Genomic DNA, 6,941 nt, shown 5'->3' on the forward strand with positions numbered 1-6,941 from the left:
GTAGACTTTCTAACGTGGGAATAATCCCAACCGTGCACGAGCCAAATTCTATCTAACCGACACGTATCCTACTATATTTCCGGATACACGGGCAAACTAGCCCAAACTTTGCATATCAGGCCGATTCATGTATTTCTTCCATGTATACTCTTCAAGCCCATCTTTAATCGCGGCCCACCTACGATCCGGTCAAATTCCGGTGATAACACATGCCCCCTGGTTTTGGAAATGACAATTCCAAAATCACTCGCTTTTCTTCGTCGGGTCATGTCGTGGCGAAGCGGAGAACCGTCGCGATATCCTTCATCATGATGCCTTGCCCTCACAACTTCTTTGCAAGATTTCATAGCTTTAACATCACTTCCTCGGAAACCGTAATGGCATTAAATCTCCACTATACCCCCTTTATTTAACTGTGCCGAATGGTTCGCCACTTCATCCCCTTGCTCTGTTTCTAGCTATCGGCACCTAAAAAACCCTCTTCCCCTGTAGCAATGTGTTCCTATTCCTCCATCTCCTCAAGCCTCTCTTTCCAATCTTCTTCCTCGAGCGAGCAGGAGTGGAACTTTGACCACGTGCCAGATGGCCCACCCGAAGCACTCGTCTGGTCAGATGGTGACTTACCTCTGACCGATGGGGAGGACGACCTCCAGTTCCTCATCGAAGGGGAGCTGAAGAGCGAGAGCGAAGACGACCTCCACTCCTGGGCGAACTCCACCTCCTCAGACGAGGAGGAGGAAGAAGAAGAAGCGGAGGAAGAAGAGGAAGAGGAGGAGGATGATTCCTCCTCCTCCTGCGGGTATCCGCCGGCGAAGCGCTTCCGCGCTTGGGCGGACAGCGAGGACGATGATGATGACGAGGAAGAAGAGGCTCCGGCCGAGGGCAGGGCAGCGGCGACGAGGAACTCTCCGGAAGCAGCGCCGACGGCAGCTACGATGCCGACGACGAGGCCAGCGAGGATTAGTAATGTAGGATTAGTAGTTCCTGAGCAATCGGCTCTTCTTTTGTTCTTCCTTTCTTGAGCAATCGGCTCTTCATTGTAAAAAAACCCCTCTTATTAATGAAGAAGACATTTCTCAGCTGATTCCGTCCCTTTTCCAACTTTGCCGATTGTTAAAGTGAGTCAACACATTAAGAGCCGATGGCAGCGCATCGGCCCTTGCCATAAAACGCGAGCAAGGCCAACTCTATTGTCTATTCAAATGGTAACCTGCGACTTATCCGAAAGAGAAAAACTCAAATCCCCAAATCGCCGCTTGAACAGATCCAACCCACGGCCATATGAACCTCAGACGTCAATCGCTCAGGTTCGCAACTGCAACGGACCCAAAGGCAACATCATCCAATGCCCACGCTATGGTCTCAGGCCTGAAGGTGATCCTTAACCACTCCTTGCTGTTCGAACATAGCGCCTTGCTCTATCTTTTTGCATCAACGAAACGGCCCTGACCGTGTAGATGATGACGGCTTCCCTTTCAAATTCCTTTCAGCAGCTCTGGTGGTCTTCTTCTGCAACAACTCACCACCTTTGAAGAAGGTTATGATGGAGGGCCAGCCGATGAAACCCCAATCGGCTTCTAAAAACAGAGCATCTACCAGGTCAGCTGCCCCCCGAGCCTCAGTCAAGGCGAGAACGGCGGTGAGGACACACAGTTCAGACAGATGGACCTGAGCTCGAGAAAAACTGAGAAAACCACCACACAGAGCCAGCCAGACTTGCCACCCTCGGCCTCCAAGAAAGGGTCAACCACTCTGGTCCCAGCAATTCCTATGAGTGTAGCTGAGAAGGTGGCCAACTTGGCCAAGCCGACAGTAGACACACCAGAGTCGATCACCTTTTCTTCCATTGAAAGCCGATATTGCAGACCAAACACCAACGGCTTAATGAGCAAAAGGCTGCCTTGTACGCCAAAGCCGACGCTTCGACGACGATCGCTGAACTGGCGACCTTGCGCAAAGGGTTGGAGGTCTTCGAAGAAAAGGTTCGGGCAACACAATCAGCTCATTGTTCACTCCCTCAAGGAAGCAGAAGGCCTCGAAGCTGAACTGAACACGCAGCTGGTAGATCCTGTGTAATTTGTACTAGGGTCGATGTTTGTGCATCGGCTTTGTTTCTTAGTTCTAAAGTCGATGTCTGTGCATCGGCTATACCTCATGAGAATTTTTTTTTACTGGCCGATTTTTCTATCGGCCCCCAATATTTCACTGCACATGTATCGCACATGTTCATCTGATTAGGTGCCCCCCGAGCCGAATCTGCCAGGTAACTGCGGATATCGGCTCTGTGGTTAGCCAAGGCACTGTATTTGAACGTCGGCTCCGTTAGGACCAGTGTTGACTTCTTCCAGCTCATCAGCCGACGTAACCCCGTTGCCCGTTAGATCGACGTTGAACACAGGCAGAGCGTATGGTGAGGATGATTTTGGCCGATTGCTGGAATCGGCCTCCATGTTGATTGAATCGCTCAATGAAGGTTTTGCAATGTTTGTCCATAGATCTTTGGGGCCGATCACAAGGATCGGCCTCGCCACGTTCGTCCATAGATTTGTTCTTGCTAAACGGTTAGGCCGGTGGATAAGACCAGCCTAACCCCGTCCTTCGTCACGTCGATGCGCTCGCAGTCGTCCAAATTGATGCCTGAGAGTGGCTCTTGGCCTGTCGTCTCCCAAACGTTCATGCCAGCCGTTGAAATCTCGGCTGAGTCATCTGCGTGGACGACCTCTACTTTATCTCCATCCCACTGTATTAAGCATTGGTGCATCGTGGATGGAATGCAACAGTTGGCGTGGATCCAATCTCTCCCTAGCAGGATAGCATAGGTGCTCTTGCTATCGACAATAAAGAACGTCGTAGGGATGGTTTTCCTTCCTACGGTCAGATCCACGTTCAGAACACCTTGTGCGTCAGATGCTTGGCCGTTGAAATCGCTCAATGTAACGTTGGTCTTGATTAGATCCGAGCTAGAGCGTCCCAACCGACGTAGCATGGAGTATGGCATAATGTTGACTGCCGCTCCGGTGTCCACCAGCATCTTGTTGACAGGCTGCCCATTGATATAACCTCGCAAGTACGGGGCCTTCGGATGTCCGTAGCTTCTTTCTCGTGGCTTCTCAAAGATAAGCGGCCGTGGGCCGCGGTCAAGTTGTGCCACGGGTGCTTCGTCTAATCTCGGAGCACTAAACTTTGTCGGAAGGATGAACACCATGTTTGTGCCAGCCGATGTCTCATCATCGGCTCCCTTTGTCTGCGGGCGCCACTCTTTCCTTTGTGGCCGACCTTCTTCGTCCGGGGTTCGCTGAATTTTCGCGGCCGGATCAGGCCGCGCCTTCCTTAACGTGTGCAGGTATAACCTTTCGGCTTCCTCCAAACCACGTAGTCGCTGAACCCTACGCTTTTGGGAACGGCCGAGTCCATCGGGGCACCACCTTGGCCGGTGGTACTTATCTTCTTCTTCTTCATCATCGTCCTCTAGTTCCTCGAGATCTTCTACCCGAGAGGACTCGGCGTGCTTGTTCCGAGGCGGGAGAGGCCCTAGACGTTTGAACACGGACACGTTAGCTCGCATCCTTCTTCTTCTGTCTACATTCTGGCGGTTGCCGATTGTAGGCAATCGGCTCATTCCTGAATCCCAGCAGTGTCTGAAGAAGGGACAGTCCCGGTGTCTATCCACGTCGTCTTGCTCTCTCGACTTTTCCTTGGCGTGGCGCTCATATCTCTCCTCGGCGCGATCATGCCGACGATGTCTCCTGGCGTCCCTAGCCAGACGATCTCTTTCGTCATCGTTGTTGTAATGTCGGCGTTGGTCGTATTGACTCACATATTTGTTGAGGAGGTGATCAGAGAGAGGTCGCTGATATCGCACATTCCTCACTTCTCCCTCCGTGATGTAGCGCTTGCCATCGTGACGGAGCCGATCGCGTGGAACGGCTTCCTCTTTGTCGTTGTCATGAGAGCAGCTGCCCTCGTCTCTATCCTTGCCAGGGTGGTGCACAGGTCCTACCATGTTGATGTCGAACGAGAAACCTGGCTGGCACCTCCCAGGGTAAGTGCATTCCACCATGTTAACGGTGGGGAAGGGGTGTGTGTCGACTTTCATGGCGTATCGGCTGAAAATTAGACGCCCTTGTTCTATCGCCATTTGGATCCGCCGACGCCACACCCTGCGATCGTTGGTGGCATGGGTGAACGTGTTATGCCACTTGCAGTATGGCTTTCCATTCAGCTCCTGAGCCGTGGGGATCTTGTGGCCTTCGGGTACCTTTAGCTGCTTCTCCTTAAGTAAGAGGTCGAAAATCTGCTCAGCTTTGGTAACGTCGAAGTCAAACCCTCTTGGAGGACCTTGTGGCTTAACCCACTTACAGGACACGGGGCTTGCCCCCCGAGTCCACTCAGCCACTGCTACCTCTTGATCTCCCGCAAAGCCTTCATCTTCATCTGCCTCAACCAGGACCACCGCACGCTTGAATTTATCCTGGTATACATCTGGGTGGCGCTGTTCATATACTGACAGCTTCTGCACCATGTGCGCTAGTGAAGGGTAGTCCGCTTGGGAGGCCACATCCTTGATCGGTGATGCGAGACCCACCACCGCCAACTCGATCGCTTCTTTTTCGGTCACACGAGCCGAATAGCATCGGTTCCTAACGGTCCCGAAGCGCCGGACGTATTCGACACTCGTTTCTCCGCGCTTCGTCGTACTTGTGCTAGATCGGCAATGCCTGCCTCGGAAGCCTCCGAGTGATACCGCATGTGGAACTCGCTCCTCCAACCGCTTCCAAGTCCGGATTGAGTCCGGTGGCAGCGATGTGTACCACCCGAAAGCCGATCCTGTGAGGGACCGTGCGAAGAACCTCACACGCAGCTCATCCGATGCTTGAGATCGTGCCCAGCTGTGCCAAATATCGGCTCACATGCTCGATTGAGCTGGAACCATCCGATCCACTAAATTTGGAGAATTCGGGGAGCCGATATTTGGGTGGTAGTGGGATCAACTCGTACTCGTTGGGGTACGGCTTGGAATAGCCGATTGCCCTCCTTTTCGGCACCATGCCGAACTGGTCTCTCAAGATTGTACTGATCTGATCCGCGGTGCTAGCTGCAGGAGTCGAACTCTGAAGATTCGCCGGAGTGGCATACTTAGCCAGCCACACTTGCTTCTCAAGCTCTGAGCCAACTGCAGGAGTTGGGCTCTGGAGGTTTATCGGAGTGGCATACTTAGCTAGCCACGTCTGCTTTTCAAGATCTGTTCCCGAAGTTCCTCCTGCTGTTCCAGAAGTCCCTGCTGTTGCGATCCGGTTTGTGAGTGCCCGATTATTGCGGTCCGGCACGTATGTGCACGTGCATCCGTGAGGGATATCCTTAGGCGCCTCATGCAAGAACTGGTAATCACTAGGGTCACCGCCGATCTTGTAGACGACGTATGCCGGTGAACTCGGCACTTCTGGTGCTGCCAACGCGAATGGCAGTGGTGGTCGGGACTGGAGTGGCATCTCTCCTTGGTGAGTCCCTAGAGCTGGTCCTGACGGAGAGTACGATGCCTCATGATTTCTCGGATCACCCGAAGAGCGACACGCTCCAAAGTGTTCACCGGGCTCTCGGAATGGCGGTGCGGCGAATGAGCTACCATGAAGTTAATCTCCCGACGCGAGACCCGGTGCGTTCTTCCGACGGGGCGGACAGGTCCACTCCATCGAGCGCGCCTTCGGTGAGAACCCTTCCCACCGATGCCGTGTGAGCGTGTTCTCCGGAAAGAGCCGATGAGGTCGGCTTCGAGGATCGCTTTGACCTCGTCATACTTCTTCTTGAGCTCCTCGGTCGGATCCTCGTACGTGATCGGAGTGCCTTCCGCCATCTCGGATGTAGATGGCGATGCGGTTGATGTCGAAGACTGTCCCACCGGGCGTGCCGGAATGTGTTGCGGTCGAAACCCACCGGCGAGCAGCGACGGGCAACACGGTAGAGCCGGGAGGCTCCCAGGACTGCGGCTGGCCCTGGTCCCTCGAGCGACGGCCCGCAAAGACTCGGCACGCACGTCCGATGCTGGTGCAAGGGCGTGCCACCTGACCTATACCTGGTCAGGAAGGTGATGGATTTGCCTCGCTTAGTTTCCTGCATGGCATACACGTAAACATTAAATACGAGCCTTGATTGGCTCTCATGTTGTCCTGTGAATCGGCTCAAGGAGCCGATCCACCCATGATCCGTACGAGGTGTACGATCAGATGGTGGTCCTGCTTGATCAAAATAAAGCTAAAACGACCTACTACGATTTAGGGTTTTCACCACATAATCGGAACATCCTACGCGTGATTGAGCCTGGCAGCCACGCACGGTGATCATAAACCGACCCTAGACAAGGCCTAAAAACCAACATGAAGTTGATCCCGGAACATCTTGTCTAGGGCTAGCAAACTACACCCTACGTGCCACTGGATCCTTCAACCCGTTTGTAAGGCCTAACTATGCAGATATTAAACTAATCCTTGAAGAACAAGGAGCAATCATAACGGATCGGATCTACTAAATAATGATCAAGCGGGTGCCGCCCTTACACCTAAGATAGGTGTAAGGGCGGCTAGACGTCTAAGGGTTGCACGGACGAAAGCATATGATACGATGAAACAATGCTAACCCTAACACATCTATGATAACTACGTTGCTCGCCATCAACAAGGCTTCAGCACGAGCAACGCATGAACATCGAATAAACGTGTACTGCCTAGATCGCAAGATGCGATCTAGGCAGCATGATGCTTACCCGGAAGAAACCCTCGAGACAAGGGAGTTGGCGATGCGCCTAGATTGGTTTGTGGTGAACGTGATTGTTGTTTATTTCATAAACCCTAGATACATATTTATAGTCCGTAGACTTTCTAACGTGGGAATAATCCCAACCGTGCACGAGCCAAATTCTATCTAACCGACACGTATCCTACTATATT

This window comes from Lolium rigidum, chromosome 1 (assembly GCF_022539505.1).
Source record: "Lolium rigidum isolate FL_2022 chromosome 1, APGP_CSIRO_Lrig_0.1, whole genome shotgun sequence".
NCBI lineage: Eukaryota > Viridiplantae > Streptophyta > Magnoliopsida > Poales > Poaceae > Lolium > Lolium rigidum.